Source organism: Tupaia chinensis, unplaced genomic scaffold, assembly GCF_000334495.1.
Source record: "Tupaia chinensis unplaced genomic scaffold, TupChi_1.0 Scaffold000503_1, whole genome shotgun sequence".
Classification (NCBI taxonomy): domain Eukaryota; kingdom Metazoa; phylum Chordata; class Mammalia; order Scandentia; family Tupaiidae; genus Tupaia; species Tupaia belangeri.
The window spans coordinates 2,775,554-2,789,610 of record NW_006160015.1 but is presented as its reverse complement, the minus strand read 5'-3'; the positions used below and the strand labels follow the sequence as shown (position 1 = coordinate 2,789,610).

At 36.7% G+C, this 14,057-nt stretch overlaps 1 protein-coding gene across 1 annotated transcript in view; it reads left to right on the top strand.

Annotated features, from left to right (window-relative positions):
• GPC6 (glypican 6) overlaps nt 1-14,057 on the top strand; it is a 1,323,196-nt gene that overhangs the window by 735,152 nt on the left and 573,987 nt on the right. The gene's annotated exons all lie outside the window — the stretch shown is intronic.

Below are 14,057 nucleotides of genomic sequence, written 5' to 3'. Positions count from 1 at the left end.
GAAAGAGTTAAAAATGGTTCAAAGTGTTAAAATGATTAAGAGATGGTTAATTATTTTTTTAACATTGAGATTTTGAACAAACATACAAATCTAAACAGTGTCTCTGTGGTATCTTGCCTGTTTTTCATTACTAGCCAGCTCTGCATAATGAGGAAATAGTGAGGGGTTTTGTATCCTTATTTCTAATGTAAGTGTGTCTACCCAACTAAGACATGATTAGATAAGTAGGTATCCTTATTGATAAATGTAGCACATTGACATTTCTTTTTCTTTTTTTTTTTTGGAGAGGTTTTTGCTATAGGGCGCATGTGCTCACCAGACAGACAGAGGGGAAAAGAGTGAGAAATCACCCCCCTGGGGGGGATGGTCACGCTGCAATCCCTTCTCCTCCATTCTCCTCTCAGGATCCCGGGCATGCACGCACACGAGCCCGGCGTGAGATTTAAGCCACCGGGTCTGGGACGCGAACTGTGGTCGACTACGTGGGAGTCCAGCGACATAGCCATTACGCTAACTGCTGGTTCCCGACATTTCTTGAATGTTATTATAGAATAGTATTTCTTACTTATTTATTTATTTATTTTGAGAGAGAGAGAGATTTTCACTATAGGTCGCATGTGCTCACTGGTAAGTCAGAGAAAGCCATAAAGTGAGACATCACTTCCCCCAACCCCTCCCATGGGACAATGGCCATGCCACAATCTCCTCTATTCTCCTCTTGAGATTTTGGGCACACATGCCCAGCATGAGTTTTAAGCCACCAGGTCCAGGACTCAAACTACCGTTGACTACATGGGAGTCCAACAACATAATCTTTCTGCCATTTTCTGTTCCCTTGAGTGATATTTTTTAATAGCACTTTTCTTAGATCGGCAATGGAATAGTAGTGGTATTGTCATAATATTTGAATTTTTCAAAGAGATTACATAAAGTATGAATCACTATCAGATTCTTTTACATACATGAAAAAAAAGTACCAAGAGGTTTAATTTGACTAGTTGGGAAGAAGATAGAAAGGTACTAGTAAGCAACATGAAGTAAAAGAAAAAACTACTTAATGTGTAATGAAAGAGAGATTTTTCCAGTAATTCGGCTGGTTGGTATATTCACAGTTTAGTTAGATTTTAGATATGAGAAAACGTAGTTAAAGTATTGTTTATTTATTTCTTTTATTTAGAAAACATGAAGAAGCCTCTGCATAGGTACTTTAACTGAAATACTATTGAAAAAGTTACCAGTGAATTCTAGTAGAATTAGTAAAATATTGAATTAACTAAAATGAAAATCATAACTATGTCAAGGTTTGTGGGTTTTAAATTGTAAAAGCATTCACAACTAAGCATCAACACACTTTTTTTGGAAGCTAGAATGAAGTCTTGTTTTGGACTTGAAGGAGAGTGGTAAGAATAATTGAAATATCTTTTACAATGGCAAAGATCTTGTTGTGAGAAAGGCACAAAAATTCAAGCTTGAAAACTAGGAAGTTAGAAACAGCTTAAACGGGGGCCAGCAGGTGGCATGGTGGTTAATATTCTGGACTCCCACATGGCTAACCGCAGTTTGAGTGCCATACCCAAAGCTGGAATATGTGCTGGTATGTGTGTGTGCATGCCCCAAATCGCAGGATAAGAATGGAGAGGAAGGAATGTGGCGTGGCCATCCCCTCTGGCAGATGATTTCTCACTTTTTCTATGTCTCTATCTCTCTGTCTCTCTCTGGTGAGAGCATGCACCCTAAGGAAAAAGTAAACAAGAAAGAAAGAAAGAAAAGAAAGAAAAGAAAGAAAAGAAAGAAAGAAAGAAAAGAAGAGAAAAGAAAAGAAAAGAAAAGAAAAGAAGAGAAACAGCTTAAAATAGCAGTGGTAATGGGCATGGAGTTGCCAAACTTAAATTTTCATAGGTGACAATATGCTTAGTGGCCATTTCTAACAGAGATCTACCGTCTGTTTCCCACCTGTTAAGTCTTAAAGCATTAAAGCTATTTGGGAAGTAGTGGGCTTAAAGTACAAGAAAATGGATTCTTACTTTGAAAGATTTGGCTATACTGAAGCATTGTGTAAATTCTGTTCCTATTGCTCATTTTCTGAGTAATGACTAGCAGAACCAGGATAAAGTAGACAACCCATTAAAATTGAACCGAATCTCTTCTTGGTGCTATGATTTCTGTGTGATTTCTGGCCTCTTTTAACCCTGATTGACAGGCATGTGATGAATTTTATAGATAGTTTTGATATTCATACATTGCCATTTTGAGTGTCTCTTGTCATTGATTTTTCTGTTCTTTTCCTTGTTTTTTTTTTTTTTTTTTTTTTGGAGAGGTTTTTCCAATACCGGTGTGGCCTGAGAGGTTTTCACTATACGGTGTGTGCACTCGCCAGACAGACAGAGAGAGACATAGAGACAGAAAGTGAGAAATCACCCCCCAGAGGGGATGGTCACGCCACAATCCTTTCTCCTCCATTCTCCTCTCCGGATCTTGGGCACACACGCATATGCGCCCGGCGTGAGTCTTAAGCCACCAGGTCCGGGACGCGAACCCGTGGTCGACTACGTGGGAGTCCAGCAACATAGCCATTACGCTAACTGCTGGTTCCCTCCTTGTTTTTATCCTGTTACTACAGAATTTTGCTGATGAAATTTAGAATACTGGAAGTTTGCTCCTCAAGCTTCAGTTCTCTATTCACTCTATTATGTTACCCAAGAAAGCAGAATTGTATGGATAATTTTAAATTATATGTTGTTTTTATGTATGTGGAATACATACTTCTAATAGGACCTTCCATGAAAAAAAATGTTAAATTATTGAATCACAGTCTAAGATAATTGCCTATAAAATTTCCTGCACATAAATATGGTACACACATGATTTACTTTTTCTTTCTTAACTCCAGAATAATAAGAGAGCATTTTTCCAAAGTGGAGAATTTTCAAACATTTACATACTGTATTATCTGTTTAGTGATAAGAGACTACAGGTAACATGTTCTAAATTCATGCCACCATATATTTAAAAATGATGAATGCAACCAGGATATCATGTATAATCTGAAATTTATTTCGTTTCAAATATAATTACTTGAGTCACTAGATTAAAATTTTCTTTTTATTTTTCACATGACAGTACGATCAGAAGAGAATACCAAGATAAAAATAACAATAACATATTAAATTCAGCTTAAATAAATATAGTTGAGCGTCATCTCAATGTAGCAATTGGTTTGTAGCTTCAAAATTTAGGTATATAGGGACCGTCAGATGACATCATGGTTACGTTGCTGAACTCCCACATAGTCGACTGCAGCTCAAGTCCCAGACCCGGCGACTTCAAACTCACACCAGATGCGTGTGTGTGTGTGCCCAAAATCCCGAGAGGAGAATGGAGGAGAAGGGATTGTGGTGTGGCCACCCCTCCCAGGAGGGGGAATGATGTCTCACTTTCTGTCTGTCTGTCTCTGTCTCTCCAGTGAGTGCATGAACCCTATAGCAAAATTTCTCCGTAAGGAAAAAAAAAGAAAGAAAAAAAAAGAAATTTAAGTAGATAGATAGAGATGATAGATTTAGGACCAAGCTGCAGTGGTGTGCATTGCTAAGGTGTTGTATTCTGTAGGCTGAGACTATAGAGGAGGTCTAGAGTTGATTCCTAGTCCAACTTAAAGGCTTACTATGATAGCAGGTGCTTGAAATCTCAGCAACTAGAGAAGCTGAAGCCAGGATTGCGAGCGTAAGATTGCCCTGGTAAAGTAGTGAAATCCTTCCTAAAAGCAATAGAGCCAGCCATGGTGACATGTACCTCTAGACCTAGCTGGAAGGTGGAGGCTGAAGGATGGTGGTAATCACTGTCTTAAATAATAGTAATAATAATTTTAGTACTCATGAACTAAGTTGTTATGAGTTCATAGGAAATTAGAGAATTAAAGAAAGAATGTTAGTGACTTTGCCTACAGATTTGTTCCTGACTTTGAACTTAAGATGATTCCATCATATGTGCTATGCAGTATCTTCATTTGAACACTTTCCTTATACCGGTACCTTTCACCAGTGAAGAGAGTTGTTTTGACCTTGGGAGTAAAACAATAATTTCAGGGAAATTAGAACAACACGTTGGTGATCTTTCTAATTCATCTTGCACTGTAGTGAAAGAGTCTGTGTGAGAAGTTGGTAACTGCATGGTATGATTTTCAATCTTTAGTTTCTAAAGTGATATCATCTTATTGAACTCATGAAGGATGGAATGATAAAGCCTGGCAAAATCTCTAGGCTGAATTCTTAGTTTAAATTTCTCACTGGGTACAATTATAAACTTTGAAGTAGATTTTGAAGGTAGCAGGACTTTCCATCTAAGACAAATGATTGCTCTATTAATGAACATAACTAGATCTAACCCTTAGTATGGCCATCAGGACATTCTGACAGTGGATGGTGACTCACGTCCGCAGTGCATTGAGGGGCCACTCTATTCACACGACTTGTAAAAAGCTGCTGACACCAAAACTAAACCAAGAATGCTTTAACACATCTTTTGTCCTGTGAGTCAATCTTCAAAGGTCTTTCTTTGTTTTCCTGTTCCTTGGTTTCAAGTATTTCAGTATCTATTGAACTAGAGAAGACAACAAATACAGTATGTGATTTTCAGACTATTATTTACAAGTTGAGGACTCTTTAACCATTCAACTCACTATCATTCACATAGTGGAAGATATTAACCAGTTGACTTGCTTTTCTGTGCCCTATTTTATGTAACATAAAGATATCATGAAGATCCAGGTAAGATCAAGGATATAGTAGCCAATTAAAAAAAATTAAAAAGAATATTTTTCATTATAAATGAATACAGAGTATTAGGTATTTATAACATGACTGTTGTCATTGGTTCCTTCAAATATTAGGCCTCGTGACACCTCTTAGGTGTAAGAGGTTCCCTCTTGGTACCATCCCTGGGCAAAAGGTCACTTTGTGTCAGGAAGATAAAAAACAATATTACTTACTACAACGTGTATAGAAGACAGGTTAGTCTTGGAAAACACTTCTTAATGATCTGATCCTGTGGCTGGAACATGTAGGATGATAATTAATTAGACTACTTGCCATCTGAAGACCAGAACTCTCCCCAGAGTCCAGTTTGAGTTATAATGCTTGCTACTATCACATGATTTTGGTCATAAGTTTCTTCTTGAAGCTGATAGGAACATAAAAACTGTACAACATTTAATTTTTCCTGGAAGGAATACTTATATTTTCAGAACACACAGCCCCTAATTAGAGTAAATTACTCCTGATGGAATAAGCATTCTGCAAAAGCAGGAAAGAAACCAAATTTAATTTCCCAGTGCCATAGGGAGGTCTTGACTATTCAAAAACTCTCTCTAAATCTTAGGAACCACGCTTTCAAGGGCTAAGCTAATAGAATTTGAGCAGGAACTAAGCCTGATTAGCATTTTGTAAGTAATTTTGAGCACAAAAGATATATTTACAATAACGACCAAGACTTATCATCTACAATTGAACCCGACACTGGCAAAAAGGAAAATGTAAATTGAATCCATTAAAATGACATCAAATAAATTATGATATTCATTTTCTTGTACACTGCTTATCACTTTTTAATTTTAAAAAATATGGTTGGATATCTCTAGACCTAATAAGGGGAAAGGGTTGGCATTGATTTGGATGACTTACGAAATATTGATATACACATTATTTACTTGTTCTTAATTCATAACACAGCTTCTCAAGGCCTCTCACTTTAATACTACTTGTCAATCGCATCTATAATAAGAGGGCCTGAGGAGAGGGATGTATTGTTTTTTCCCCAAACAATTTAAAGCATAACCTCTAGCTTTTTTCCAAGAAATTATTTTGCATTCTTCCACTTGGCACAAGGTATTAGAAGTGGTTTCATGGCTAGAAATACATTGACAGGGCTCAGTAAATATCAACTAAATAACTGCATTATTTGCTAAGTTGGAAAGGAAACAAAAGATTTCTATGGAGTCATGGTTATGATCAAGAAGCAAAAAACCTCTTTTTTTTGGTAGAAATTTTTTAATTTATTTTTTAATTTTTATTATCAGCATAATCTTCTTTATATTACATTGGATTACATATAACTTTACAGTGTATTACATTGCTTTTTCAAAAGGGAATGCCATGCATGTCAGTCAATACAGAGACATTAATCTCCCCACTTCATCATTTAATATCTTTTCTATGTTTTTCCCAATCATTATTATTCTAATTATTTTTTAAAACAGTCAATCACTATTTCTCATTTTGCTTGTAAAAAGACTTTACCCATCATGAAATACTTCTCAGACCAATCCAGTTGAGAATACTATACATGTCATCATCAACAGGTAATAAGCCATATCTGTTTCTCACTAATGTCCTGCCTCTCTATTTGTTCTCTTTCTATCTTTCTCTATCCTCTTCTCTTCACTTCCCCCATTCCACACTGTCCTCTTCTCATTAAGTACCTTCACTGCTTTTATGTCCTCCAATTTTTCGCTCTCTACCATAGAGTGCAGATAGTTGGTATATATTGAGTGGATACATACAATATCTTTCTTTCATAGCCTGGCTTACTTCACTCAGCAATAGATCCTCCATATCTGACCACTTTCTATCACCTGCCAGGGTTGTAGAATTTTAATATAGCTTCTGCCCTCACTTATGAATAATACTAGATATCACTAGGATTATACTGTCACGGCTGTCCATCTTTACCATAAAGATCACTTCGTGGAAGAGAATGAGGATCTCGCTTCCTGTTGAACACCTGTCCTCACCTTGCATTTTCAGAAGCAGTTGGTGAGAAGTCAAAGGTGTCTTTTTTTTTCCTAGTCCCCTGGGGAGAGGTTTGCATTTGATAACTGCAGCCTGCTTTTCTGCTTCCACTTGGTATTTGCTATGACCACATTGAGTCACTCTTCTGCACAGTGATATGCGATCCCTTCTCAGATGGAAGGGGGATCTGCAAAAGCTTGTTTTTCTACCAATAAACCACACATTCTGCTGTTATAAAGAAACTAGTAATTAGGCAAAATTCATAAGCTATAACTATACCATTTTGTACAAACATTAAGTTAAAAAAAATCATGCAGGTAGGAAAAAATATATATAGATGATTTTGGCAGAGAAAGAAACATGTGGAAATTGAGATGATTAAAGTAAAACCAGTGAGGACTTCAGTAACCAAAGCACTTTCACATAGGCTAGCTGTCTGTCTTACAGAACTAGGCATCTTACGATTCCACAGGCTGGGTCCCAAATATTTGTCGTGGTTCCTGATGGTTCCTCTGCCAACAGACAACTGTATTTTGCTGGAACTAATTTCTCCCCTCTTCAAACCACCAGGATGCTTTATTCATAACACCTTAATGGTTCTTAACTCTGTAGGTTTATATTACAACATTGTTTATGTACAAGTCTTATCTCCTCTGCTGTAGATTATTAAGATAAAGAACATAGGCTCTTTAAACCTTAGTAACTCTACATGATCAATAAATATTTGTTGAAAGGTGGATATCTGGATGTGTGGATCCAGTTTTGGGTCAAAGACAGATATGGGTTGTTATATTGAATGCTTTAAAGTTGTCCCACCCACCCCCCTGTTTTTTGTTTGTTTGTTTGTTTGTTTTTTAGAGAGAGAGAGAGAGTGATTTTTGCTGTAGAGTGCATATGCTTGCTGGAAGACAGAGAGACAGAAAACAAGAAATCACCCTCCAGGGGGGATGTCCATGCAGCAGTCCCTTCTCCTCTATTCTCCTTTTGGGATTTTGGGCATGCATACATATGCACTTGGTATGTTTTTAGTTACTGTGTCCAGAACTTGAACCATGGTCAACTATGTGGAAGTCCTGCGACATAACCATTACACCATCTCCTGGTCCCTAAAGCAGCCCTTTCCTTGTTACCTAAAAAGTGACATAATGGATCAATTCTAAGGTGAAAAGCTACAATGATGGTTAGGTCCCTTTTTTTCCCTCCTGTTGTACAAGCTCTTCTATGTGTATGACTTCTATGCGTGATACTCATCAGTGATCTGCAACCAAACTGCATCAGCATCTAGCACATCACAAGTAAGTGTGTAGTTTTCAGATATAAATTTTACTTTAAATTTTGCTTAGAAGATCGTAGAAAGACCTCTCATATTGTTTTCCTTTGCCATGCAATTTCTCACCCCTTCTAGAATTTTCTTATCCCAATACAAATTACTAATACAAACTCAATTTCTTGACCACCATATTTAATTTATATAGTTAGAAAAGAATTACAAATAATGCAGAAATCTAAAATTATTAGTGGGATGCGCCTTCCCTGTGAATTAAAAGTACTTTATTAAAACAAGTAACATTAGTTGGATGTGATAAAAATTCAAAAGGGATGAAAAACTAAAATATGGATCTATCAGTCAAATGAAAAGGTGTAGTTTTTTTTCTAAAGCATTGACATACTTCTTAATAGCTTTTAAAAGTAAAAGTAAAAAGTAGTATACAAATCAATAAATATCATTTGTTTGAAGTCATCGAAATGGATTCGATTTATTTTTAAGTGTCAGATTCAATTGTAGATGGTAAGTCTTGGCTATTATTACAAATACTATACTATTGTAATAAACAGAAATACCAAGATACAGTTTTGTCAGAAAGCATTCAAACATAAAAATAACCTAACAATTAAAAGCCAAAATCACATTCCCAAGTGGCTTTTGATACTTCCAGTGCTCTTTCAGTTTTACTGCCTTGTTACTTTAATGTTCATCATTTACACTACTATGTGTATTTTATTTCTTAAAATGTACTTAAAATAACAACCAGAAGAAGGCAAACTATGTTCGTGTCAATATGTTTAGTAGTTTTTAATGCAGTGCGTCAACTGCCAGCAAATATTTTGTTTCAGATGTGGCCTTACATTGCTTGGTTGTCATTCTGTATATCTCTATTAACACCTGAACCTCCGGAGAAATTACCTTTAAATTGGCATTTATATCTTGACCATGCAATATGCTGACTCTCCTTCTTCACAGACCATCAGTCCTCAGAGAAAGAGTTGCTACACTGAGTTCCCCCTGCAGGAACAGCTCAGGGTACCAGCTGTTCAGGCAATGGATTGGAACAGTTGACAAACTCTAGAAATTGAATCTCTATACAATTTTTTTTTAAATTTAATTGCTTCTTGAAAGCATGTACATCTCTATCAACCATTTCATTCATGTATGTATGTGTGTACATATATATATATATATATATATATATATATATATGCATCAATATATACACATACATATGCATGATTATACATGTGCATGTGTGTGGTGCGTGTGTGTGTATATTCATGAGAAATGGGCTTAGTCATCTCCCTGCTTGGAAGAAGCAGGTCAATAGGTGACCGTAAAGTTTGGTCTCGAATAAACCTATAGGTGAGGTGCCCCAACACATGCATTTCAAAATATTTGAAATGCCTAGTGGGTAGCAAAAGAAATGATAGCACTTTGTAAACTGCCGACTATATTCTTACCTAAACTTTTTTTTTTTTTTTTTGGAGAGATTTTCACTGTAGGGCGCGTGCGCTCGCCAGACAGACAGAGAGAGACATAGAGACAGAAAGCGAGAAATCACCCCCCTGGGGGGATGGTCACACCACAATCCCTTCTCCTCTCCGGATCCCGGGCACACACGCACACGCGCCCGGCGTGAGTTTTAAGCCACTGGATCCGGGACACGAACCGCGGTCGACTACGTGGGAGTCCAGCAACATAGCCATTACGCCAACTGCTGGTTCCCCTTACCTAAACTTTAATGACTCATCTAAATATTATTCTACAAGCATAAATGAATTTAACAATCAGGAAAAACTAAGATATTTTGTAAATATGGATGTGAAATGGAACACTGGTCACATGTGATCTCTCTAGTTCTGTAAATACTTAATTGCCTATTCTAAAATCCATTTTGCCCTTTAGTTGTACAAATAATTAATTAGCAATAAAAAGCAAAACCCAAAGTAGATACCCATAATTGCAATCCACATCTTTGTGCATAACATCACACACTTTTTGCTTTTTTATGTAAAATCCCCGTGATATAAAATCACACAATGTGGTTATAAATATCAGGAGACAAACAAATAGAAACAAAAAGTTCATGTAACTCATTCTGTAATCTGCTTTCTTCAGTCAACAACATATTATTAACCTCTTTCCATTTTCATAAATCAAAATCTGGTTTGAGTGATGGCTATTTAAATCTGCATAGTGTTTCACCAAAGAGATAAGCTCCTCAGTCTCCTCCCTATTATCTGGGTGGTAAGGATGTTTTCTGCTTGCTATTATCATAAACAGCATTCCAATAATTATGTGCAAACATATTTGGAAACATTAATGGTTGTTCCTTTAGAAAAAATTTTAAATGTGAATTTATAAATATAAAATAGAAATGTCAAAATATGAAGTATGGGTTGTTGGAAAAGTCACAATGTATTTTTTCTGTTTTTCTATGCAAAAATGCACCATGACTTTTCTAACAACTCAATTTACTGTCATATTACTCTTTGGCAGTGTGTGAGAAATACTTAAATTTTGCCAATTCTGGCTATTTACATTCTTTGATGTTTACCAATTTGTCAAAAAAGATATTTTGATTTAATTTTAAAAATTATTTATCATGTGGAAATATCTAAAACAATCTATTAATGCCTCTTTCAATTTTATTAGAAAATTGAGGTCATCGAATTGGCTAGTGTACATATTAAGTTTGCCAACAACAGAAACCACTAGGCCTTTTTTTGGTCCACATTAAATCAGTTCTTTTTTGGAAGCATCTTTTATTTATTTTATTTTATTTTATTTTATTTATTTATTTATTTATTTATTTTTTGCCATAGGACACTTGCACTTCCTGAAGAGAGACAGAGAGAAAGAGATAAAGAGAGAAGAAAAGTGAGGAAACATCCCCCCCCTTCAGAGGACTGGCCACTCTGCAATCCTTTTTTTCTCATCCTCCTCTTGGGATTTGGGGCACATACACACACACGCCCGGTATGTTTTTCAAGCCGCCAGGTCCAGGATTTGAACAGTGGAGTCAGCCATGTGAGATCTTGCACCTTAACCTTAACCTTAACCACCACGTCACTTGCTGGGCCAGTTAATTCTTCCACCTTCTCTAGTTTTGCAAGTATTAATCAAACATGAGTATAAATGTTAATTGATATTTATTATTTATTTAAAAATCTTCACTCAATTACTTATTTTTTAAGTTCTTTCATGAACAAGAGAGCCAAAGGGGAAGAGAGAGCACACAACCTCAATAGGATCTTGATAACATAATCCACCCACCTGTTTCAGCCAGCCCTGGGTACGTGTGTGCCTGGCATTTTCCAGGAAGTTTTGCATGTGGGTCAGCCTTTCAAAATATTATGTGTTGCTGATGTGCCACTGTCCAGACCTTCATTTAATTACTTTGAAGTGTTGCAGTACTGTAGAAATTCTTGTTTATTCATCAGTTCCATTGCCTCTCACTTTTGTCACTATTTACTATACAGATTTGGTACCAATTTGCTACTCTTGATACAGAGTTGAACAGGACAGAGTCATGCTGTTGTCACAGGATCTCATTAAGGTTCACAAGGGTATTTTTTAACTCTCTTGTCGAGTTACCCATTTGGTTTTGACTCCACCAAATATTATTGTATTCATCTGATGTTTCTCCTATTCACTCACACATTGGGTGACACACATTGTTAAATGCCATTCTGAAATGAGTGTCTAGAGGGAGAAAGGATTCAATAAAGAATCAGAAAGTCTCGACATCCACTCACTTCTACTGTTACTGGCTGGTTCATTTTCTAAATGAAATTCAGTCGTCATCTCTAAAATGTACAGCTTCTCTTAATTTATTTTTGTCATCATCTTTCAGTTTTAGCAGCAGAACACCTCAATCTTTTTTTTTCCCCAAAATTCAGAATATGACTTTTTCAAAGAAACACTTTTATCTTTTCTTTAGTCAGGGACACCTGTCCATGTGAAACTCATGCAAATATCAGATGCTTTCAAAAGGCAAACAAATCCAGTGATTGCACTTATAAGGTGCCCCAGACAGGAAAACAAGCATAGCACCTACTCGGTGACTAACCATGGTGATACCACCTATTCAATAATAAACTGAATTAGTGGTCAGCAGGTGGCAGAATGGTTACATCGCTGAACTCTCACATGGTTGACCACGGTTCGCGTCCCAGACCTGGTGGCTTAAAACTCATTCTGGGTGCATGTGCCTGTGTGCCCAAACTCCTGAGAGAGGAGGATAGAGGAGAAGGGATTGTGGTGTGGCTATCCCCCTGGGGGTTGCTTTCTCACTTAATGTCTCTCTGTCTCACTCTGTCTTTCTGGTGAGTGCATATGCACAAACAACCACACCCACCCCCCCACACCCCCACCCCAAAAAAAAAAAAAAAAAAAAAAAAACAGAAAAAACCTCTAAATAAATAAACTGAATTAATATTTTGGGGTTATTTTAGATAATTATGTGTTTGCTGCATATACTTTCTCCTAGGTTTCTGAATTTGGAGTACCCTGTAGAAATTCCAGTACAATCATAACTTAATTTACTGTTTGACCCTAGTCATAAAATAAGTAGAAAAGCTCATCTCATATATTTATTTATTAATGAGAGGAAGAGGAAGGGAGAGAAAGGGGTACATGTTTTCAAAAAGGTCTTTCTACACTGCAGTCCGTCACCCCAGGAGATCAGCTAACTAGGACTGCAGGTATGCACAGGTGTGTGCAGCCACACTCAGCACGTCTCAGATGATCCTGGATCAAAACCCAGCCTCTCATGCAGCTGTAGCATTGCACAGTGGCACCATAGTGCTTATGCCACTGCAGCTGGGCCCATCTTTAAAAACTAAAACAAGCTGTGTAACTTCTAGCTATTGGCAAAAGTGGAATTTACCATTAGAAAGACAACATTTACTTTCATTTCTAAGGTCTTCTAATCTGTAGTTCAGGTTCAGAAAGAACTCTCAAGGAGAAGTTCTGGTCTTGCCTTCATAAGGGCCTCATCACGAGAGTAAGTTGTCTGTAGACACCCATGATGAAGGAAAGAACCTTCATTTTGTTGCATTCATTCCTTTTGACCTTAAAAGTTTTTTAGAATTGAAGCTCCTCTATTTCATATGCACTCTTCAAACAGCTTCTTTTTCTACATGTGCATAGCATGATGGCAAACTGAAAAATGACTACGGAGTAAAATAAACGTGTGTATACTTTATGTATGTACGGATAAGCGAGTGAAACTGCTTTGACCAAGCCTGCAATATCAGCCTTGGTGAGCTGTGTTTATTATTTCCTCATAGCCCTGTTTGTTTGGCCGTTGATTGTTAATTCAGAGAAGATTGGTGTTGGTGGTTTTTCCTCTCACCTGAGCATCTCACTTAATAAATTAGTAACTTTTACTCACATGCCTTACAGTTTCATAGGCTGAAAAAAAGAAGCCGGCCATCGATGATCACCAATTTATATTAATGCACTAGTATTTAGGAATACACATAAAAATTCAAATTGAGCCCCTGGTTTTTAATATCCAGGATCTAAAATGATGTGTTATCTTGGTTTCCCACTTGAACTCCCAGTTTTTGATTTATGATAATCTTATTCTGAAATACCTGTTTCTCAACCATCCTTTGGGCGATACTTTAAAGTTACTGAATGCATATAGAGTGGTTTATAACCTTCATAATGGGGAGAGAAAGCACTTTCTCTTTTAAGACATCCCCTTCCACACCAACATCTCACAGCAAATATATATATATTTATGTTCACCCAAGAGTTTTTACTATGAACCCTGCATGAATTGGAGGCTGTGCCGGGCAGTAATCTGTCAGGCTTTATGAGGTAAATAGGTTATAGAAATAGAGGCATACTGGAGACATAATGTTTCCTGCAGGAGTCACTTCATTCTGGCTCTCAATGTGGTTAGACTCTAAAGAATTCTTTAAATTAAATGGAAGTCTTGCTTGGGAACTGTTTCCAGTAAAAAGAAAAACAACACAAAATATATTTTA